Source organism: Chroicocephalus ridibundus, chromosome 9 (assembly GCF_963924245.1).
Source record: "Chroicocephalus ridibundus chromosome 9, bChrRid1.1, whole genome shotgun sequence".
Classification (NCBI taxonomy): domain Eukaryota; kingdom Metazoa; phylum Chordata; class Aves; order Charadriiformes; family Laridae; genus Chroicocephalus; species Chroicocephalus ridibundus.
The window spans coordinates 6,928,700-6,954,647 of record NC_086292.1 but is presented as its reverse complement, the minus strand read 5'-3'; positions in this window follow the sequence as shown (position 1 = coordinate 6,954,647).

Sequence of the window (25,948 nt, the reverse complement as noted above, 5' to 3'; positions counted from 1 at the left end):
AGGAAGCAAATGTAGGTCCTATGAAGAAACCATTACAATAGAGCCTTTTGTCAGTGCATTACCTTCTACTGCCACTATGCAAGTGTATTTTTTCATATCCATTTCTTGATATGGTTATACGGGCACATTAATTGAGACACTTGGCACCTATGCACAAACTTTTTTATAAAACCAAATTCTTGTGTTCTTTTCCTAGAGGCAGAGAAAATTACATCAAAAGAGATTTTGTATAAAAATATTCTGTTACATATTGCTCTGCTTCAAGGGGAGTAATTTTTTTTTGATGTTTTAAAATAAGTTTCAATTGAATGACTCAACCCAAGTGCGTTCAGAGCACTGAGCAAACAGGTTAAATAAATAATGACTTAATTATGGATAGCTTTCATCTCTAACCTTAAGATCTGATACGCTCTTACACCTGCAGTTCATAATTGGAGAGAAGGAAACTTAGATTTTGTTTGACTTTCAAATGACAAAGACTGATTCTTCTCCAAAATGGCTCAAGTTGTTACAGGTATGATTGATCTTCTCTGTTGCTAACTTGTCCCACTGCAAAGTAGTTTGGATCAGATCAGATATGTGATATCAATTCAAAGTGCTTTAAAAAGGTCCCTAAATGCAAATTTATCTTTTAGATCTTAAGGTCCCCCAAGGCAAAAAGATAATTTTCCAGGTACATAGTTAGCATTTCTTGAAAGCTCTAAAGGGTAGTCATACAAGAATCCTCCGTGGCTTAGTAAGAGTTGTTATATCCTAGCAAGGAGTTATGTCATTTTCAAGAATACCTGTTTACATAGTTACGTAAATGAAACTAGTAATATGTTTCAGATATATATTTTAAGGAGTTTGATTTTTATACTCATAAAAGTTTCTTTTTTCTCAACCTGAAAAAAATAGAAAGAAAATATGCACCAAAAAGCAACTCCAAAAGCTACTTTGATAGGACACACGTCTACTTGGACAAGAGGAGACAGACTCCCAGGTGTAAGTAACAAAAAAAAAAACCCATATATATATATAAAATACCTTTAAAATATACGCTGTTATTTATTCTAATAACTGAAGCATTTGTTTAATATTGGTTACTTCATATAACCTTGTTTTAAAAATGAATTATACTAAATGTATGGCATTTTGTTAGTGACTTTAGGATGTCTCCCTGGCTGAGCACAAAGCACACAACACACAAGAACAGAGTTAACCTGCCAGCTGTGTGACAATATTATGCTTCTTAAATGCACCGTATTTCAGAAACATTTGGTATTACAACAATGGATGACATGCTAAATAAGAAGACATGAATATTTTGTTTCCAAACTTGTGAAGGGTTAGCCTAAAGAAATAAAAACACTCTGAGTTTTAGATTTAAGGTATGACTTCCTAGTCATTCATATCCTAATCTTCAAAACAGAATTCTCTGTGTAAAGATAGTACAACCTGTATTTTTCTGGAAAAGTGCAACTTTTGAGTTATTTTGTCATAATATTGTGATCTCTCAACTCACAGCATATAACTGTGGGTCTCTAGCGTCATAATGTTTCTGGTAACAAGAGGCTGTAAATGTTTATATTTGTCTAAACGCTAGCTTTGGAAAGGAAGCTGAGCCAGCACAAAATCTTCTCTTACAGCCCCTCTGGGTACCAGCCTAATGCCTGCTGTTTGTCAGGTAACCTCTCTGGAAGAACTCTGTGGATTTATGTATTTAAATGCTACACTTTCTGGAGGCATGTATTCTGGAGATTTTCAGATTCAACAAAATATAATTTAAACAGGGACCAGTAGCCTCTCACCCTTTGTAAAAAAAAACAGTCAGACTATTATTAAAGTTATACCACAAAACTGAAATGTGTAACCCGCTTCTACTGTAGGATTTATTCATGTTTATTCATGGATGTTTGCAGTTTTCTATGATTACATTTCAGCAAGACCCCCATATTCCACTTCAGAATTTACAACTTTTTTATCCTTTTAAAAAAGGATTTCAAACATTGCTTTTGAAATACCCTCATGTCCCAGTCAAATTGAAGTCTGCACTTCTTTTCAGTCTAGCAGAGGTTCTGTCATTGTTTTCATAATACCCAGTATCTCATCCATCTTCCAACCACATGACCAAAAAAAAGCAGCATTGTGGATATAGCCCTGTCACAGACAGCGGGAGCTGTACCAGGACTGCTTCTATCTTGTATTTGTACCATTAGCACCAGTCGTTCTTGTTTGGACTGCATAAAATTCAGGCTTTTGGTCAAGAGCGCACAAAAGCAGAGCAAAATCCACTGCTATTTAAATTTAAATTGAATTATAACTATTTTAAACTGAGGGCTGAGTTTAATCCAACATCTCCAAATCCAGAAGATAATTCTAATTTAAATATGTGCAATCAAAAACATATTTAATTTGATGGTGATGTTCACATACTTAGTTAAGAGAAAATATCCATTATACATCCTGATGTAATAATACTTGCTTATTATCTGTATGCTATAGAAAGGCAGAAGGGAGAAAAAACACTGGAAAAAGAAGATCTGGAAGTTTCCAGGGAAGTGTCAGAAACATTTATCAAGTCACTGCCATGCAAAAACTTGTTGGATGACTTGGCAACAGCAATTGGGCACTACGCTAAACAGACATTGCCTGGTATTCACCCACTGTGGGGACTTACAAAGCATGACTGAAAAAAATCACTTGGAGTGTCTGAATGTATTTGGAAAACTTGATGAATATATCAATTCAGTCCAAAAAACAAATACAAAAGCATACACCCATGGAAATACCATAGTAGATGGAAGGGAGGGGATCCAGAAATGTATGAGCAATTTCACTGGTTGCTTCTTCTGGAAATGAAGAAGTGCAAATAATAAAGTATATATGAGCAAAGCCAGACAAACTGTTTTGCAGGACAGTAGCAGACTGATGCAAACAAGAGACAACAAAACCTAGGGCCGCTTAGCATCATTCAGCAGTGCTTAGCACCAGCAGAATATAGCTCTTCATTTCTAGATGTTAATACTTCTGTCCCTTGACTTTGGTTCCTTGAAATTATTGCTCATGACTCAAAATACCTCTGACATGTCATTAAAAACAGAAAAGATGGCATGTCCATACATAGAAACACCGTGCTGCAGGACCCACCTTAGTTCTGGATACAGTCTTTGCTGCCTCTCAGCTTCCTTTCAATAGGACTTTTTGTTCCCAGTTAAGTAGAAGAAAAGTGTGTCTTTTCACCACTTGTATTTAGCCTTAGACTGTATGTCATGCAGTACTATAAAATATACTCTCTCTGTGGAATTAATTCACAAATATATTAATTAGCCTTCAGTTGCCTTATTCCCAGAAAAATTTCTGTTTATTTAAGTAGTGTAAGTAAGTAGCAGTGGACTACAGAGATGTCTAGAGTAAAAAAAAAAAAATCATAGTCTAGAGAAAAAAAAATCATAAAGAAAAACATTTATGTTACAAACAACTCATGACAAATACTACAGCACAGATACGAGAAAAAAATATGAGTGTCACGCAAGACAACAGTATATCTTCAGTGGTAGAGAGTCTACAAACAAGTCACAGAAAACAAACTGAAACTTCACGTCAGTCAGCCATAACTTAACTCAGGCTTAAACGAGCAACCATACTTAAGGCATGACAGTTTTTGTACAGCATCCAAGACAGCAACATGTGGCTAGCAATGTATTCATCTGCCCTTTACTTCTCAACTCAAATATACAGTTAGGTCCATTCCTAGTAAGATCAGCTACAATTGGCTTTTGGCAGGCATCTGAAATGAGACGAACTCCTGCCTTGGTACCAGCAACGTCTTACTTTTGCTCTGGTAAGCCATAAGCAAAAAGAAGACTCAACCTGATTTATAGTTCTTTTCATGACAGCAGGTTCAAAACAGATGCAAATGTTTCACTCCACTTTCTGGTCCTAAAGAATTACTCCAGTGTCTGAGCAAATGCTACGTAGAATGATAAACCCACCATTAAAGGAAAAAAGAAAGTTATAGGCTAATAAATTTAATTCTTTTTCATTTAAATGGAGAAATTGGCAGATTGAAAAATGCTTCTGCCAATTCAGATCAACAGAACATTCGCTTTACAAATTATCCTTTTGATAGCAAACATAAACGGTATGTGAGACACTATAAATTGAAAAGATCAAATGTCATTAAGCTGTGCACTCAACAAGACAGCATCAGAAAAAGCAGCATGTGTATGTGCCATCATGCCAACATGTAAATCACTCAAATTATACAATAAAGCAATAGTCGTTTCCCCCTTTTGACTACTGCTGATTGTACGCATGTTTGTCTCTAAGCATGAACTGATGTGCATGAATAGATATCTAATTTATGCAACAAAAATCCCCAAGTTTGGTAAAATCAGAACCATTACATTAAAGAAAAAGAATCTTAAAGATCAAAACAGTATTTGGGGCAGGGATGCGCAGCACATTATAATACACTACTGGGGTGGTTATCTTCAGCTTTCATTAAATGTGCTGAATAGCCTTCAAAGATTAATTGGCATATTGTAATAAATACTTACATTCTTTGTTACAGCAGCAATTACTTGAAATGTCAGCTCCTCCTGCTATGCTACTGCAAACAGGCCTAAATAATAAAGGAATTGGTCTTAAAAATGTAAATTTGCTTTAAAATTGTTACAGGCAAGAGCATTTATTCATTGCCAGAGAACTTTGACTGCATTTGATTATTATTACATTTTGCTGCTGTTATACCTGAAACCTCACGTGCTACTGGTGACAGCATCTGACAGTTTTATTGCTTATTTAAATCTTATTAAGATAGATATCAAGTTGCTGTATATTAAAAAATTCCTCTTTATTTATTAACTTCTCAATTTGGTCAAGCTCAGTTAGTAACTCACACTTCATTTAGAAATAAAAAAGTAAAATAAAAGATTAATTTCTTTTTGTCAAAACTGCGTCAGATCAGTATAGTCTACTGGTAAGACTGCAGGTCAAAAGTCAGTACACTAGGCTTTTTCTCACTCACTATACAGCCTTGAGCAAGTTGCCTAATATCTCTGTGCACCTCTGTATTCATCTTCTACATTGGGCATGCTAATAACTTTACAGACAGTCATTTTCAGTACTCTTAGAGGGCACAGATGGAAGTCATTATTCAGATGCAAATCCTTGTTGTTTTCTCATAAGATCTATAGAACAAAGTGTGTTATGAAGACTTTAAGAATTTCCTAGAGAACTGAAATTGCCAGTCCAACCACCTCTGACATATTAATTAATTCACCTCGTCTATAGTCCCATACCAACCTTATTTCTTGGGAAGTGCCCTGATCATTTATAATCCAGTGTGAAAAATAGAACATTGCAACAAAATGGCCAGACTGGATGTTTTCATACTAGGCAGGACACCTGTAGACTTGCAAGAGGGCAAATCAGAGCACCTGAGATCTGGGCCATTGCTTTAGGAGAGGTTGGTGGATTTGGATGAACCATGTAACATATATAATTAATATATGATAATTATAGTGCATGACAGAACTGCATAGATACCACAGCCCATCCAACATCCCATTTCACTCCTGTCCTAATTCTGCTCTGACACAAATATTAATCAAGACATCTCAAGTATAACTTGATGGAAAAATTGGAATGGCCTCGTGTATCTTATCAACTGTGAAGTCAGTATTAACAACCACTCTGTGCTCATAGCATTGATTTAATCTTAAAGCCTGTGATTTACAGTCTCGTCTCACTTACGAAGCCTTTATAAATACAATGGACAAAACCAAACCCGCAAGTTTCATTTCTCTTGAATTTAATCTCAGTATTGTTACCCTAAATGTTATTAGCACCTTGGTGCTCAGATATGGCCCACTTAAAAAAACATCTATGCACCTGATAAGAAATTCGGGTCAGGCTCATCTCTACTGATAGTAGAGCAGAAAAGACAAGGACCAGATTTTGAATATAATGGGTACGATAACCCATTATTTTGGTCTTACATCAGCGGAACTCAGTGTCGTGCCACAAATTCAAGATATTTCTGTACATCTTTAAAAGCAAAGAATACTCTCAAAGTACACAAGTGAGGAACGTGTAAAATTACCACATCGTGCAAAAATTCATACAACCTTTCTCATCATGCATTACTGATGAGAAAGAGGGCAAAAGGCACACATCTTCTCTCACTCAAAATTGCATAAAGCTATCAAGAAGTCTAAAGTGCACAGTCAATTTAAACCAAAGAATTTTAGAAAACTGAGTAAAATCCTCCCTGTTGGAAAAAATCATTGACTTATACCACAGATTAGTACATCCAGTGACATGGGAACATAATAAAGGTAAAATATAAAATCTTAATACACAAGTCAGTTAATAATTCCCATTAGAAATACTGCACAGGACCCGACTATAAATTAACAATAGTTCAGTGAAGCAGGTGTTCCATTCTCTAGAGGCCACTGCGCAAATCTTATCTTGTGCTGATATTTACAGACACCAGCTCACTTCAGAAAGTGCAGTCTGCTCTCTGTCAGCTGTAATAGCAGCAAGGCCTAGAGTTTACAGTTCCATGTAATGCAAGACGGGACATGAGAGTCATACAGTTTGGATGTGAAGGGATGTGTGGGCTAAGTCAACCCAAAATAATGAGAATTGTCCCTTCCGAGCATAAAAAATTTAGAAACACTGCCTTTTAAACCTCCATTTTATTAACCTTTATCAGCTGCTGTGAAACTAGCACATGATGAGATTTTTGAACTTTGCTGTCAGTAGCTAAAGGGTAATGCTTGTAGTGATTGCTGTTTTGCAAAATTATAATTCTTATATCCAAAAGGTCTTCTATTGGATTTATTCTCAAATGATTACCAAGTGGCACTGGGAGAAAGCAAGCATGCTCTGGCAGCTGCATCACAGGACATACTGGGAGACCAGCTACAACTACCAACTGTCAGCCCTGCCTCCAGAAACCAAATCAGTCAGCACATTGCTTCAGGTGAGAGGGCTGTTTCCATCATCAGTTATGGTCAGTGCCCCAGAATATAGATGTGAGACTGTCTGCTCCCAGCAGCCTACAGCCAAGTCCCTACTGATGTCAACAGGACAGATGAGCAAAGAGCTATGTTAAAACAAAGCCTTTGTGAATTAAATTTGCAGTTACATGGAGAGAGCTGATCAGCACTAAGTTGAGTGAGACAAGGACAGACCTCTAGACCCTTCCAAGTTCTTACAAAGCTTTATAAAAGCTATCTTTTGGGGAATGATGTACCCTGGTAGTCCCAGAGGAACAATCGTTCATTACAGCATCACTTCGGAGTGATGTCTTAAGAAACCTCAAACATTTCAGCAATACTGTTATAGACTGCAGGATGCTAAGGGGGACACACAAAACCTCTACCACATGAACAGAATTATTAACTTTTAACTTTAAGGTTTTTGCCTGTATTGAGGCATCCCTCTGATGACTTGAGATAAGAGAGGCTCCAGGGAAAGCATCCAAAAAGGAAAGTTATCCCGACCAACTCTTTCCAGGAGTTCCTCTTTCTCATAATAGATCCAACACTCGCTAAGGGAGTTGGGCTGATATTTGGCAGATAGATAGAGCCAAGAAGCAGACAGGTCAGGAGAAGTGCTGGTTGTTAATAAAAGATTAAAAGGGAGAAACCGCCTGAGCAGCTGCTTATAACTGAGACTGGGCAGCTAGAAGCTATCAGGGAGCAAAGAAGCCCTAGATGCAGGGTCACAGATCCTGAAATAAACCTTGAACTTCAGCAAGAAAGAAGACCTGAGAGATAGCAGTTGAAAGAGGAGGCACTGAGAGTTCCTCCCTGCTACGTTTAGCTGTTTGAGAGAGACACGTCCAACAACACTCATTTCACATAGCAGATTGCAAGTTTTCTAGCAGGTAAAAAGTCCAGGACATTCCTTTTTTACCCAAATAAAGTTTTCAATATACTCTTCTTCCCCAAAGGAATGATATATGTGGTTCTCTGATGGGTGCCCAGGAAAGGTATGCCCACCTGTCCGCATCATCTGCTGTAGGAGCACTGGTAACTGAAAGAAATTGGCATCTATTACCATCCAGAAAGCAAGAACTGCCAGCAAAATATCCGAAAGTAGAAGGCAAGTAACCAACTGGGTAAAAAGCATCAAAGCAGGAAGCAGACTGTGGCAGAGCTCAAACTTTTAACAAAAGGATTACCACAACTATAAAGGAGTCCTGAATCATTTCAGTTTCCCCTCTATTGAGCCTCAGCACTACAAACAGGGAGAGATGATTCCACATACCCAGGCAAAGTAGTGACAACTAAGAAGCCATCGCAATAATAGAAACGTACCAGCCAAACAGGCATACAGTGACAGCCCTTCCCATCTTCTAGCACAGCCCACCCATGGACAGATGTCATTACTTACTATGGATTCTAGAAAAGATTTAATCAGTCTCACACCTACAGCAGATGTGCATTAAAGGATTCTTTTTCCTAGGTGTTTTGCAAAGTGGAGACTGTTTCCTTGCACTCTATATGCAGGTAAAATATGTAAAACTAGGCATCCTTTCTAAAAGTTGCTAAAAATGGATGAGTTGCAACTCAGCTCATTATACCTATTTACAAATTACACATCTACGGAACCTCTCCTTCTCCTCCAGCAGCCCAATTTACATAGTCAGACCCACATGTAAAACACTTATGTGTATTGTCTATAGCGTCCTTCATAAAAGGGAGTGAAATCTTCATGCTGGAATGAAATCTTGACTATATAATTGCATCTGCTGCAAAACAATAACAAATATGGGTCCACCATAGGCACTACCTCTTGGAACACGTCAGGAGACGAAAGTTGGATCCAAGAAATTTTGCCACTTTGTTCCATGCCTCATCATTTAAGCAAAAGTTTCAGCTCTATTCACTTTTTTTTCTTTTTTTTTTTTTGGAATAGCAGATTCATGTTACCTTTTAGGCCATTCATACTGTCTTTCCAATGCCTTATTTTCCTTATGGCCAAACAGACATCATAATTTTAAAATACCTTTGGGGAATGTTTTCAAATCTATACAAATGCAAAGTATCAACATTACTATTGTAATTCTTGGTCTCTTTAAAAAACTAAGTACCTACATGCTTATGGCAGACATTTCTATCACAGCACATAAGACAGAAATGTAATTCCTATAAACGCACATTGTAACATTTGTGCACCTGTCTCAGAATTTTGCAGCACGCAAACCAAGTTTAAAAAGGTAGACTGCAGCAGCTCCTGGTCATTAAGAGAAAATGAAACAATGTTATAGATAAGTAGTGAAGATATAAGCAAAATGTGTTAAGAATAGGTTTGTGTAGTTGCATGTGTTTAAGAGAAATACACTGTAGTCAAAGCTCAGCAATTGACTGTGCATTCTTATATCTCAATAACTAACAGCCTAGTTATTTTAAAGTTACACCATTATTATACAATAAGTGTCCTGCACAACATATGCACTCTCAGCATTTATTTTCTGGGAGGATATTCTGTTTTTTTTTAATTGATTAGTTATGTATTTTCCACTTAACAATTCAAATGACCTTTAAAGGTCCCTTCCAACCCAGACTATTCTATGATGCTAAGTAGAGTTACATTAGTATTCCAGTTTGGGACACAGTAACTCTAAAATGTTAAGACATGTCTCAGAAGGACAGAAAGGCTGAATACAAGGATACCTAGAGGGAAAGAAGCTGCAGGAGAGAATTTGGCATGCAATTGTCAGAAGACAAGTATTTGAGAACCTCTTATATAAAGGTAAAGAGTGTCATGATTTAAATTTAACTTGGGAGAGTAAGTTAGAAATTATGCTTGTAGTGTTACCTAAGAACACTTTGTGCTATGGTGAAAAAAGTAGTTAAGAACTCAGGACAAGGACAACAGAATATAATGAGTGAGACAATTCAGAACAGTAGTGATGAAGATAAATTGACACTATTTTAAATATTATGCAGTATATTCTGAGATTTGTGTATTGTGCTTTCTTGACGTTCTGTTTTTTTCAAGGACAGCAAGGGAATAGCAAAGAGAACAAATAGAAAGTGTATAGTTTTGTTAAGTCTGTCTAATTATGATGACAAAGTACTTGCACAGGTAGACATTAAATTATACCTAAACAACCAATGGGTTTCAGAATCAGAGTCCTTCTGCAGGAACCCAACACAACATATTGATAAATAATTTTCCCTGCTGGAAAGAAGTGGATCAGAGTACTGCTGGAAAACTATTTTGGTAAGGAACAGTACTGAAAAGGAGGATGACAGAGTGGAGGTTCAATTGCAGTTGCAACCTTTCTGTGTTTTCCGAAATCGGTCTGAAGTTTTGAAATGCCAACTGTCATTCTTAACAGTACTAAAGTGTTCAAGGAACATTCACATTCAGAATTTGTCTTTATTGTCAACTGACTTTTACAGAACGTAAAAAAAATATCTCCAGTCCAACAATGCCCTTGAGGAAGCACTTAAGTATAGGAGTCAACAGGATAACATGTTAAAGTGAAGAAAATGCCCTGTATTGTATTGGGCTGTGTGCCAGCAGCTCGCATCACAGGGCTGGGGCAGAGGGGGTCGAGTAATCTGAAACTTAATGTTTCTCCACTCCAAGGAGCAAATGAAAAGATGGGACTTTTAATTTGTAACATTTCTGCCATAAAAGTCTGGCTGCACTAATTTTACACCTTCCAAGTGTGCGTTAAATATTTACTTTCTTCCAAGTTAAAGCATAATTAGCTGAGTAGTCTTGCTCTCTGCTGTTAACCATCAGGCATACCTGGCTTGAGGGCTGGATTCATTTTGGAGGCAAAGGGCATCATCTCTCTGTGTAGACGGCCAATTTTTGCCCTTTGGGATTCTTTACATGGATTTACTCACTTTAGCCTGTTCCCCTTTAATACAAATGTTAGCTTGGTGGTCCTTGCAATTACAGAATTTCTGGATTACCAGGAGGTTAAAATAATTTTAGAATACCTTTGATTCGGAAAAATACTGGAAAAAAATAAAGAAACGCAACAGATTGAGTTAGAATTAATATTACAAGCAAAAAACCCAAGCTTCTTAGTATTTGAAAAACTTACTGGTTTGAAACACAAAAATGGAGGCTGAAACTACAGTCAGAATATAATCCAGATATACATGTTGTTTTTAACCCCATTTTGCATTTGGAGACAAGCATGATAGAGCACCAGAAACTTAAGTATACCATTGGGCTTATCTTATACCATGCTATTTCTTGTACATAATAGTAAATTAACAGACAATTTACTAGTTCAGATCAAATTTATCCCAGCTAATAGTATTTTCAGGTTTCCAATGGCATATCTCAACATGTAACCGATGTGCCTGATGTCTGATGCCTCATGAAAGTAAACAAACAGCTTTGATTAGTTTAGATGGTACACAATAGACTTATTTAACAACAAATTTAACTTGTTGGTATATTTTGATAATTATAATTCTTAAGTCATTAAGGAATGTCTTTATTTTGAGCAGCAGGTTATTTTAACAGCAATCATTTCCTTGTAGCTTTTAATAATAACAGTGCTGAACAGCATTTAAAGCCAGACCCTATAGATTGACTTCTCACGCAAACTAGATTCACGTGCTCCTGTACTGTATCTCATCATTTACACTGTGTTGAGTGTAACCATACATCCACCACTTCAAATGATAGTTTAATCATTCTTTGCTATCTTTGTCCCTAGTCATTCTTCATTAAACGTGCAAACATGGATTCTAATTTAGGTTCAAGCTTTGTTTCTTGTTTCTTTTTTCTTCTTTTTTCTGCTGATGCCATCTTAAAACTTGTCATTTCTCTCCTTCTGAGATACCACAGATGTATTTAAATTAGGGGTGGACACGACAAGACACCTGGTTAGTTGATTTGAATAAATCTAACAACTGACCTCTTTGATTTTCTATCATATGACTTTTAAAGCTCTTCTCTCTACTCAAGGGTCTATCATCCTTTCACAAATCTACATGCAGGATTCCACTATCAAGTTCAAATTTGCTGTGTACAGAGGTAATCTCCTACCACACTATTCTCATTTCAGTTCACAATTACTGTATAAAATAGGGCTCAACATGTCTGTGAGAGCACCATTCACCTTCCTCTGACCTAAATCATTACTGACAGACATTTGAATCACTTGCCACCCTGACAATCTTTTCCAGTAACATATTTAAAAATTATGTATCTTGAAAGGCTTGAGGTCTATTATAAATAGCTCCCAAACTTAGTAATTCATCTCCCAGTTCCGAAACTCTGTATAAAAATCATTCACATTGATCTACATTTTAAGAGTAACACCTTGTCCTTCCTCTGGCCTACCATAGTCCCTTCTTCAGTAAGATAGTTATAGGCCCACTTAAAACCATTAGAAAGTTTAACAAGAAAAAGGAAAAGAAAAAAAATGTTAAATATTCTACATCTTCTACAATAGCAAGCCTTTCTTCAGCAACAGCTTCTGAGACTTAAGAGAAGCCAAGGGAAAAAGCTGAATTCATTAAAATGGACTTTGGATCTCATTCAGAATGCCTTCCTCAGTATGCCACTTCATTATAGATGACACGGCTGGTGGGGTTTTTGGTTTTGTTGTTGGGGCTTTGTCATATAATGAAATCTTGTGGGAAATCTTAAAAAAATTAATATTCTTTTAAACTATTTCTATCAAAGCTACCAAAAGTAAAATGTAGTATTTTCTTTATGTATGTGAAATAGCAGTTGATCTCTTCAGAAATGAAAACCAGACAGTCTGTTTAATTAGCGCTCACTTTGTAACCACTTTCATTCATCTGCTGAGATGTAACCAATATGAGATTTATTATCCAGGTTTAGCTCTGAAAAGCCACACGTCGTTCTCCTCTCCGTACAACACCACCTTGGGATTTAGCAGATCAGCAGGCTTCTATTCTGCCAGTCTGAATCTGCTCCAACACCAGTTTTGCCATAACATGACTGTGTTTGTTGCAGTAGAGTGACTTCTGCTTGAGACAAGTAAAGCAGAGAACAGGATCAGGCTCAGTGATGTTCTGTCAAACTTGCTTGTATCTGACTGCAACAGTAAGTTACTGAGACTTAAAAAAAGAAAGAAAAAGCGAAACACCTACAGTATCTTTTTTACAGAGGAGTAGTTGAGGGAAAGTTACTATCACTTGTAACTTGAACTTCTCTACACAGATGCAAATGGCATAAGGAGTAATCTCTTAAATGCAGATTTTTCACTAAGCCCCCTTACTATTTAAAAAAAATAGATTTCATCTCCCTCCATGAAAAGTCATCTGGGGACCCAAGACCAACCACGGTGCAGAAGCGCAGTACTAGTGTCTGCACATTCAATCAAACTCCAAATTCACTGGTGATCACTCAGGAGATGTCTTCCTCTAATTAACGCCTGTCTAGTCAATGCACACCCTACTGACTAAAATGCTTTCTCATGAAAGGAGAAGAGTATGGATGAAATTTAAAGTTTTCAGGACTGATGTACAACTGTCCTTTATAATCATCATGCCAGTGCATTCCTGTGGGGCAGCAGTTCTTTGGACCAGCTGAAGTTAAGCCTCAGATTAGAAGCGTGTCCTTGCTGTGGAGTAGTTGTGTACCTCAAGGCTTCAATTACTAAAGGTGAAAAAGTGTTCAAAGAAAATACATGGCTAAAAAACAATTAAAAGGCAAGCAAGACCCATGCTCTAAGTTCCAAAATCTCTTTAACAGTAAAGCCAAGGAATAAAAAGACTGACAAACAGTACCATTTTCTAACTAGAAAATATAACGCATTCTCCTTCCAAATGCGTCATGAGAACTTGTTGATTTTTATGAGAGCTTTAGTGGGGAATGCCTACATGAAGTCTTGGCTCTTGTTTCATTCTGGAAATGTCAAAATGCATTGTTTCAAAAAGGTTAAAGTAATTTTTCAGTTCAGTTTTATCAGGATGATTCATCTCCTTTAGGCACTTGTACTGTGTTCTAGTACGCTAGAAATATTACATGAACTTAGTCTATAAGCTACTAATTATTGGGTTTTTAAACTACATATTTTACTACACTTGGGTGTTTTGACACTATAAATAGTTTTTGAACATAAAGAACATTTTGCACTTGAAAAAATTTTAATTCAGATCAACTTACTAAACAATCTCATTGAACATATAGGGAAAGAAATTTCTGAAATATTTCAGATTGAATTTTACCCTTTCAACACTGAAGTAGTATTTTAATGGAATAAAATTTAAAAAAGAGAGCAAAACAACCCAAAGATGCATCCTTCGCATACAGAACAAGGAGCTTCAGAGTGAACTTAAGTTTATCACCTTTCTTATTTCAACAAAAGAACAAAAATCAGAATTAAGAATAAAATATACTTGCAGAATTTCCATCTGAATCTATTTTTTAATTTACTTTTCACTGCTTTCTTGCTCCACATACTTATCCCCCAGCTGTAATCAGAGTTAAGCAATCTCTGGCCAGATTTACCTGGATTGTTTTCATTCCTAACACAGAGCATCTACAAGGAACATGCATAGAGGAGACAGGCAATATACGAAGAATAAAACATACAATTTGCGTCTTGTGTTTCCTTACTTCTGGTAAGTACACCCACACACACTGCTTGATTTTAGTCAGCTAATTACGTGAAGGCAGTGTAGGGGAAGGCAGTTCTGAAGGATAAGTGCTGAAATATGAGGGGTCATGCTTTATGCACAGAAGAAAATGGGAATACTGCTGTAAGAAAAATGAGAAACGAATAATTGTGTGTGGGAAGAGGGAATAGAAGGCATCAATCAAAGCAGAAGGGAAAGGCACAAGAATCAATAACTGCTTCTTAACAAATCTGTCCCTATTTATACTTGGCATTTATGACTAGTTCTGTCATACAACTGCTTTTCCCCCAGTCATGTCTCTTCTTCCATCTCCCGGTCTCTCTGGAATGATTCTGAAGAGCTGGATTTGTTGTGTTCCCTAGGTGTGTGTTTGCTGGGTTTGGCTTTGTGGGCCTTTCTTAGTGGACGTTCCCCAAACCAATACACATTTGAATGTAGTGGTTGAATACCTGCTGAGAGTCATCAGGTACTTTCACAACACCTGCTATCAGTCTGCAGGGAACCCAAGCAGTGGCTGCAAATATATGCATGGTAAATATACATACAGTATACACCTTACAGTAACCCTCCACAAACAGGAGAATCACCATCTCTAATCCTTCCAGACAGCCACAGTCTCCACTGTCATTGCATCAGTCATAGAAACTTTTCCCTGTGTCTTGTAGGGAGAGGGAAGACTAATGTAGGCATATTATGTGGCCATAATACAGTCTGCCAACATTTCGAAGTCTAATTTCCTTGTATATTGTGCTATATAATTTGAGGCAGATGAGGACTTAAACCACCGACATCAGTCAGACTGTTCAGGTGAAGAAGGACTTATCACAGCAGAAAGGGTTTAAAGGATCGAGGATAATACTCTGAGCTTTCCTCTCTGAACTCAAACACTTAAAGCACAATTTGATTAACCTTCAATTCAAAACAAAGTTCTTTAAAAGTGAAGGATTTATCCCATTCTATTTTTGCATGTTGTAATGAGATTCTTCTTATATGTACTTTGATTTCAATATTCTTTCAGGTAGAAAATTATGATTTTTAAGCTTTGCTTTTATTCTAAGGCACAATGAAACAGCAACTGAAAACACAAAAAAAAAAAAATCATTTACAAAGAACTAAATTATTAAGTGTTACATCAAAGAATGTTTCCTGAAAGCTCAGCCATTGTGAGAACTTGAATAATGGAATTTAGACAAATACTCACAGTTAAGAAAGATTTTATAACATGCTTATAAGAGAAAAGAAATGACTCGAAGTATCACAGCATACTAGAACATATGCATTCTCTATGATGACATTTCAGGACTCGCTCACACCAAGCACTTGTGTATATGAACTGAAATGCTTCCAAATTTGATATCTAAATCCAAAGTCTTCCAAGGGAAGCCTTTATTGACTGCCATACTATGCTCATTTATATTTGTTGTTTTATTAAACTCAGCTGCTACTAATGCTTGTAACTGGGTTTTAACAGGAATTTCTTAACAGAAATCTAGCATTTACGAAAAACTTCTGGTATCTTTCATTTCTATGTAATCCTTTTTTTTCAGAAGTAGTAATTACAAATAAGGCATTAAGGGGCCAATGAGGTTTCATGTTAGTATCAGCTACATTAAGCATTTCATGAAAATCAGCGTAACCAGCAGTCGAACTAAGAAGTCCTAGGAAATCCAACAGCTGCAACCAACAATTGTTGGGAAGGTAGCGGGGAGACCAAAACCTGCAACACAGAGTTTGCTATACCACTGTTTTTAAAATCCAGATCCCAAATACTCATACAGCACATTCATAGACCACACATAAATTCAGTTCCTTAATTAAATTATTCACATGCCTTTCTATACTTTCTGACATCACCCATCTTGCTTACACAGGGAGCGGAAGGCAGCAGCAGAAACACCTTTGCTTTTTCTCCCCACCACACCACGAAATACAGGAACAATATAATCTTCAAAATCCTTATCTAAGGAAGAAGACAAAGCATGCATATACACATGCTAAAAAAAGATTTTAGGAGGTGCTGGTCCAAGTCTTATTGGACTTATTGCAGAACTAGTCCATAATGTGCAAAGGAAGAAAGACTAGGAAGGTAGTCCAAAGATAAGATTTAGGGTAGCCCGCTTTTATACTTTATCTTTTGATCCATATTCTTAAGACACACTTGGACAGCTTAGCACCATATGCAATCTTTTAGAAACTGTCCATTTTCTGATTCTCCTGGAAAAATCCTGTTATATTTCCTAAAAAAGGCTAAGGGGACCTAGTAAAGAAGCTTTTTTCCTCTCTTGAGAATCAAGGAAACACTACAAAGCAGCTGGGTGTGGAAATATTTTTGGCTGCTTTTATCTTATGTGCAGTGGGAGCACATTAAAAGGTAAGAAAAAACTTCAAAGTCCTTCTCCTTTTTCCTGCAATTTTACATTTTCTATGTATTACATTAAAATGATCAGCAACTCAGGAGATATAAGGTCAGATATACAGAAATTGACAGAATGTAAGAGCGTGCCAAAAAGAGTCATGAGAAAAAGGTGAAGGCAACAGTCTCTCGGTGGGGGGGAAGGAAAAAAGGTAAAAAAGTCAAGTTTCCAGTAGGAATGCAAGAATTATTTCGTACAGATATGAACATTTCTAATTCTTTTCTTCTGTTCTTTGATGCTACCTGTTACAGAGGCACCTCAAAATGACTTCACACAGATAATAAACAAACATTAATTTGTAACTAAATCCAAACCACTGAAACCAACAAGACAACAGGGGTAACAAAAATAACACTCCTATAATATGTAACAAGTCGAAGGTTCAATGTACCAGTTGGGGAAGTTGTGCTTACGCAACACCACATGGGAACAGGTAAGAATGTCGATTCCAAAACGTGCCCTCACTGACAAAGCCAGGCCTCTCTCTCGAGGGTGCCCAGAAGGTGTAATGGCTCACTCAAGGACATCCAGAAGAAGCGTTCACTCACCAAGGCGGGGGTGAGGACACTCAATCCCGGGAAGCTACTTTGAACGGCGCCTCGATCCAGAGCGAAGGCTCCCTACCGCAGCCCGCCTGCTCTGAGGAGAGCCACTCACAGGGGTGGGCTCCGGCGGGCTCGGGACCGCGCTCATCGATTGGTCGCGGCTCCGAGGCTGCCCCGCGGCGAGGCGCCCCGTTGGCTGGGGGCGCTGCCTGTCGAGCAGGGGTCCCGCCTCCCTCTTCCCGCCGCTGTGGGGAGGCGCGTGCCGCTCCGCACCCGAGCGGCCGGAGTGCGCGGCAGAGCCGGGGGCCGCGGCGGGGCCAGCGCAGGGCCCGGGCGTGCGGGGGCACCCGGGCAGCGACAGCGAGCGACGGGAGGGCAGGTGGTGAAACTTAAACCCACTGAAGGCTGAGCCCACTTTAAGGCTGAAACATGCGCAGAACAATAATGACTGATAATAATCCCGGGGTCTTGTCATGGTTTGAGAAACCCACAACAATTTATTGTCGTTCAGGCAATTATTCTCACCTGATAACCCCTCCCCACCCAGGAAGGGGAATCAGGAGAAAAATATAGAAACATTAGGGTTGAGATATAAACAGATTTAATAAGACTAGATATTTAACATTAATAACACCAAAGAGCCAATATTGATCCCAATACCAGTATAAAATACACCCGGATTATCCTCAGCCCGTTCCCTCAGCAGGAAGCCGTGAGCTCCCAGCAGGGGACAGCAAATGTGGGACACTGCGAGTGCTGTGGCTTCCGGAGAGAGGGAAGGGCTCAGGGCTCCAGCACTGGAGCAGGAAGTTCTCAGGATGGCAGCCATCAAGGGAAAGAGAGACAGAACCCCTCAGCAAACTCTGGTTTATATTGAATGTGACGTTCATGGTATGAAATAATCCTGTTGGCAGCTTGGGTCAAGTTCCCAGGTCTCGCTCCTCCTCATGCCTGCACCTGGCAAGCTCAAAAACACTGAGACCTTGAAACCCACATACCATAGCTGCCTGTAAAGTAAATATTTTCACAAATTCAGACACTTGGGTCTTCTAAAAGTGCAGTTTTCCCAAGCATTTGAAGAGAAATTAGTCCTGTGTTGCTCAAACCAGGGCAGGTCTATAACAGAAGATAAATTCTGATGTGAAACCATGGTGGAACACCAGTACTCCGTCACTAACCTGCGGTATGTACTCAGGTCGCACCAGTGCACCTGCAGATAACTGTGCTAATGGGCTAATCAGGCCACTGGTCCAGCTCTGCCCTCCAGCACCTGCGTTACCTGTTCATGCTGCGGTGGGCGAGCACTGCCACTTGAACGGCTCCACGCGCTCACAAACACTTGTGCTGCTATTTGCTAGCATTGCAACGTGGGAATTAAAGTTCTACTGTTTGTTCTGCGGTTATTTGCTTTCGTAAATGGATATTTGTATTTCTATAAAGTGCATCAGTTAGCAGAAGCTGTGTAGGCACCAGCTCTATTTTGTTAACGTTACATAATGTTTCGCATAATGACAGGCTGGCTCCGGTTAACAAAGTTGCCAATAAACTTGGCTTTTTTGCATCTGTGCTAAAACACTAATTAAAATATCTGTTCGAAATAAATTGTTTCAAAGAGAAAGATTTGGAGTGCCGCTATTTTTACCAACATAATTACATCCTTCTCAGTGAGGTAGAAGGCTTGCAGGTAGAAAAATTTCAGCTACAAAATTATGATTAATTAGCTTCTCTTCTGAAACAGTTATAGGGGTTCAACTGTACCTGAAGGCTGAGTATTGCGTTTGGGGGTGCGGTAGAGATACCATGCCCTGAAGTCACTCCCTCCTACGCCTGCTCTCCCACTGCCTGGGTCCCCTCAGGAGATTCATCCCGCTCTCTGCCACCACAGCCCACCACCTTTGCTAGCCTGTGGGAAGAGGGGACTGTCCCTGTCACTCAGAGCCGCGGCTACATCTTCAGTTCTGTGTATTGTAATTTCCCCAGTGCTGACTGGTCTTACCTGCCTGTACTGTGCATATGATACCATCCAGTTCTTGAGACACTGCTAATTGCTTTTACCACTGCATCTCATTCATTAGCTATTCAGAGGCTGCTTGCAGTGTCCAAGTAGGAAGGCGACTAGACCATTCTACAGGCAGGGTAAGGTGTAATCAGAAAAGTAATTGATAGCTTTGTCACCTATAATGTAGAGAGTCCAGGCAAACTATCCCAATCAACTATATTCTTTACAGCAGCTTCTAAAACTAGATTGCTGTAGGCTTTATTCCGCTTTCTCAGAAAAAATGTCATACCGCTTGAAAAATAAAAGGTCGGGGGGGGGGGGGCGGGGGGGAATCACTGCCTTCAAAAATGTTAATCCTAGTAGATATGGAATGATTTTGGCTAGGATCGCTAAAGGTGTCTTAGATCAGGGTTTCACTCTGCTATTACCCTCCAATGCAAGTGTAATTCAAACTATTTGAGTCTGTATTGAATATCTGAAGTATTTCAAATAAGATTTGCATAATTCTGTTGCCTAACTTGTCCAAATTGACATTCCACATATAAATTGTGTTGGCTTCTGAGCACTTAAACGTTTCTGCACATCTGTGGAATAACAGACATTTGAGTCCAGATTTCTTTCTGTCCATGAGTGTACTGGTTCCCTTTTTTCTGCTCACCCAAGGTCCCAAGGTGCAAGGTCCCATGACAGCTAAGTGTGTTAGCTTCCAGAGAGCTAACCTCGATGCATTTTTAACTTTTACTGTGCTAAGTACTTCTGTCCTTTTTGGCATAAAGCAATTCTATAGCTTCGTTCTCTTCAATTCTTATTTCATTCCATCTGTCCTGTTACCGTCAGCTCAAAACAAAGATGAAGGTGACAGCAGTATTACCTGACAAAGCAGTACACATTGCTGTTTGGAGGTACTTTGAAACCCATTGACTGAGGTTTAACTCTCAATGTTCACAAAGCTGACATAAATTTATTCCAACTCCCTGGAAAAAGTGGTGCTTAGAAGACACTTAAAAACTACCAGATCACATCACATCCAAACTTGCATTTTTTATTTTTGTTTTCCATTATTCAAAGTCTTTTTGTTTGTGAGCACAAATAATCTTCTCACTGCTGCTGACAAGGACAGATGACAGTGTTATGAGCATGGTCATTTTTCTACTGATGTTTTTAGTAGCCATACTATTCTGTCCTTCCTCATCTTTTTTAGTTACTCGTCATCTCAGCTTCTCTCCCACACAGCCCTTCCTGCACATTAATAGGAGCATTCTTATTTTTTAAAGAAGACTCTTAATACTGTAGCAGAAGTAAATATACATGATTTATTCATTTGTGATGACACCAGTTACCTGGGGATAAAATGCCCTGCAAGTAAGCCATTATTTCAAAAGGATTCAGTGCTTTATTTGAGGTCAACTAGTAAGTGCTTACACAGGAAAAGCTCTAATGGGAAACAGCCCTTGAAGACTAAATCTTCTGTTGATTAGTTATTCACTATGCACCAAGCCACCTGCTTCCGCAAGGTCTAACTTCCAAAGTAAAAATGCTTTTCTTTCAAATTTTGCTTTGTTACAATTCAATAGCCTGTTTGCTTGATTCTACAGTTGCTACTCCAGGATCGCTCTGAGTTAGAATGAATTTCAATGAGTAATCCTTATGAATGTGTATCATCTGTTAAGCCAGCATTTTAGTTACATGTCCTTTTTCAAACCTGTCCACAATTGCTGCACTGACAGCTTCAGGAAACACTGACAGATACATTTTTTTTGTTTATTATTTGAATCACTAAAAAATCATCCAAAATAAAGGTCTCCTGGGCACAGGAAGATTTCTTGCAGGAGAGCTCAAAGGAAAGTCTAAATGACACCAGCTCATACCCATCTCCACTGACACAGGAAACATTTGAGTCTATGGAGAGTCAAAATTTGCAGCTCTGCTGTATCTACCAGATCCATGAGCAAGCTACGGTCCTACAGTTTTTCCCTTCATTTGGCCCAGTGATTTTGGGGAAGGGAGCACTACAGGACTGGGGAGGACTAACATTATGCCTGACACACAACACACAAAATCAAAGCCCACACGCTGTATACAAAAATGCCCTTAGTTCATCCTTGTGCTTAGAACTGCAGAACTCTGTTTACCGAGTAGCATTTGGCAATACCTTTTCCTCCCTTGCTACACTACATTGTCAAATGATACTCCTTATAAAACTTTATACATACACTGCCAGTTCCCTCAATCAATTTTTTTATTATAAATACTATACATTTTTAGTTAGAATTTATGCATGTCGGAGAAAAGAAAAATGTAAATAGTCTTCTTAAATGACTATTACTGATTTCCTTTAGTGTGGGCTGTATCTTTAATATTATTGAAGTTATATTTTAAAGAACCAATGTATGCATAAATCTAATTTCTTTAAAACGTTCATCAAAAGCATAGGAAAATCATTTGTACAGCTAGCCTTTCTGAGCTTGAATCTGTCCCACACAAAAAAAAAAAAAGAAAAAGAACACAAAACAGCAAAACTTCTGAATTAATCAAGAAAGATCTGGCTCTTCTACAGAAACTCAAAAGTGAAATTACAATTGTTCTTAGAGTTGCTAAGTCAGTCTGTGCGAATTTTAGTCCCCAGTTCCACAATTAGATGCCAATTCCAAGCAGAACTCTAACAAGGTCAATAGGGAAGGGAACTCCTTACAAGACCTGGTGTTAACTTCGTATTTTGCCTATTAGTAAAAAGGTGGATGAGAACTTCTTGTCCTTGTCCCATTCTGATGCACCCTTATTGGTCGTTGGAAGATTCTCCCCTCACTGGACAGACTGGGGAATGTTTTCAGTCCTGCCAGGGGTCTTACAAGTTGCAATGCCTGGTCTATAAGAAGGAGAATGTCAGCTGTTGGCATGTCTTCTCGTTGGCTTTTGCGATATATTTTTTAGTCAGAGAAACCTCATGAAAATCTTGATAATCAGGGTACACACAGCTCTGGCTCTCACAGGCCTGAAAAATTTAGGCTGCTTCTGCCTCCTCTTTTCTCCCTTTCCACAGCTGAAATTCATTATGAAATTACAGTACTGTCCAACATAAGTAAAAGGTTCCGTTTCTGACCCTGTGTTTGATGCTACAAGCCCAGATGGCTTGGTGATTTGACCCATATACCTCTCCAAAGAGTAGGGATGCGTTGCTTTTGATATCCTTTTCCTGCTGGAGCTAACTTCTCTTTCCCACACAGCAGCTCAACGGCTCTCAGGTGTAGAAGCCTCCTGCAGGAAGCTTTGCAGTTGTATGGTATTTCTGGCAATTTGGAGAACCAGACTGTTGTGGCACTGCTCCTACCCTTCCTAAAAGCAAGGCTACATCTCTAAGAGTTCCTTATCCCTTCTTGTCCACTGTTTGAAATGGATTGGCAGGTTCTTCACCTAATGGTGATACATCAAAAGCTCTCTCAGTTGGCATGCCATTTTCCTCTCTTTTTCATTAGATTCCCTTGATGGATTCTTACCCAAAATAAGAGGGTTTTCTAGTTTCTTCTATTGGCTGTATTGCTGTTCAGATAGCACAGACTCACTGCTATGCAGAATATTTTACAGAAACAGACAGGACTCCTTCCATAAGGAATTTACAGTGTGTACATTCACTTATAAGAGTAAAGCTTTCCAGCTTGTCTGCTGTTAGACAAGGTAATGGGTTGGGAGGAGATTCAAGATGAAGCATCCCCCAGCATTGTACTTTGCTTCCTCTTAGGAGTCCGTATTTGTCCTTAACTTTAACATTGTCTTCTGTAACGTAAATCAGCCAAACTCACTTGATCTCTCCAAGACAAAAGTCAAATTAAATGTGCCAGGGGAAATATTATATTCATTTGTATTTGCATGTGCTTTAAAGTACACATCTTGGCTCAGATTCCCAAGGATTTCTTAATCTTCCTTATTGGCCTTCTGACTTTTGAACGTTCAGAATTTGTATTTTCAAACTATTTCTTGTAATCAAGGTGACACTGTGCCAGAAGCTGGGCTCTAGTGAACTACGCACGTCATGGAGTATATGATGTGTTTAATGCCCTTTAATTCCAGAATACGTCTTGAAACTACGTAATTGCTACTAATAATCAGGAAAAAGCGCATCCCTGCCAAGGAACAAAAGTAAATCCTAAACTTCAAGTTCAGCTAATCTTTTGGGAGAGAAAAAACTTAACTCAAAAATCTCACAAGATAATATTTTCAAAAGGAAATTTTGTCTATTCAAAGCCCATTGTACAAAGGTACTACTTTACCAATCAAAATCTATTAAAAAGACTTTTTCTTTAGTCAGAAAACATGTAGTTCCAGAAACAGAGACCTACAATTGAGTAACTCAGTGTATGTGAACATTTTATTCATAATATGTACAGTAACAGCAAAGAAATATCATTGTCTTTAGGGGAATAATAAGAAGCAATAGATTATATTCAGGAGAGTTTAGTTAAGTAGTAGACATCTGTATTTGGTGCTAACTTGCACTGAAACAGTTTACCTAAATGAAAGTACACAGAAATCATTTCACTTTTCCCAATATTTTAAAGTTACTATTTTTGTCACCTATGGCAATGATCAGAACAGCAAGGTGAAGAGATTTTAAAGGGCATATTTGACTGTTATTAACTAAAATGAGTAGCCCGTTTGATTTATTACTATGTCCACGGCAACATTAAATTAACACAGCACATGCAGAGCTCAGACAGCTGCATAGCAAGTGAATAAATGTTATGTTGTTTAAACCAACACAAGCTTGACCATGCTCTTTTCTCCAAACACATCCCCCAGCCCTCCAGGCAGTGAAGAAGATGCTGTAAGATAATATATAAAAATCCAAACTCTGCCTAACATGAGTTTCATTTTGCTTAATCATTACATTAGTCCTACTCTCCTGTATGCTACGTCAATCATTTCAACGCCTGTGTACTTACTACAGCACGTAGCACGTATCAGGAGAAAGTAACCTAACCAGCCTATGGGTTTCATTTCTCTATTTCATTCTTTTTTTTTCTTTCCTTCTTATATCTTTAACCCAATTTTATTGGAACTTAATTTCTCCATTCCCAGTGTTATCTCCTTTACTAATTGTTTCTCTAGCAGCTTAAGCTGACTATTTCTTGGAGCCCCCAAACCAACGCACTGATCACAGGATCTCAACGACATGCTTTACAGAGTAAAGGACAGAGTTTTACTTGCACCCCAAAAATTTGCACTTTAAAGTCAAGTCAAAGCAGCAAGCAGATAGGAGCAGGAAGGAACACACATTTAAAGAAAAATACAGTAGCCATTCTGGAAAACATTACAGTATCAACCCACAATATGTGCAATATATATGCACAGAATATAAGATTCGGCACTTAAGTGCAGATATATAGGAAGAAATCCCAGCCTCAGTGAAACACATGCAGTTCTATTGCAGGTTTTTGTGAAGGCGATATTTTTTTTTAACCTTCATCCTCATACCACTCAAGAGCATGAAACAGGGATTTTCATCTAAAGTCTTGGTTCGAATTTGATTATGCACACCCATTTTGTTACACCAGCCTACTCTAAAATGACTCTCAGCTTCATTCCAAAGTACAAGAGAATTTGGCTGTCATGCTATGGGATACGACCACAAAGAGGGAGGAAGGAAATTGGAAGCAGAGAGCAGTGCTTCTCTCTAGGTTTCAACTTCTAAATATCTCTGTTATATCAAAAGAGAGGCAACATTTATTCACACAGAAATCTTCCACTGCTTTTCATCCCTTTTCCACCCAGGCACAGAGAGCAGAAGCAAAGGGATGGTCAGCAGCGTTTCAGCCACTTAGAGCTTACATAGCTCTTGCAGATACAACACACAAGACAAAGAGGAACCTAGGCTCCCATAATTTCATCACATTCTAGACCTACGCAGCCAGATCCTGATAGCCCCACACTAAGTACTTGGAAGTCAAAGGAGCTACGTATGAAGGAGTAAGCATAAAAGGAAGCAAAGACTGCAGTATCAGCCTTTGCTCTGTAGCGTTTCATGCTCCTGTGACATTTTAAGAAAACGTTTCCAAAGTGTACATTACATACTTACCATTTTTCATAACCAGTCTAACTACAGAACTGAGCTTTTAGATACTGCAGAATGGCATTCTTGCTGACATCTTCAGTAAGATAATATCTGCATAAAAATTATGATATAGAGTATTTTATAATTTAAAAAAATGCTTTATCTAAATGTTTTTGTATTTTGAATTGCAAAGTAATTAACTGAAATACCCCTACATTAAATTTAATCAGTTCACTACGGATGAAAGGAAGCTCAAGATTTTGTTCCCTAGTTATTCCAAGTGGTTGCCAACCCAGAGAGATTGGCTCCAGTTCTCCTTTGAAAACACATTGGTTTAAGTCAGGAGG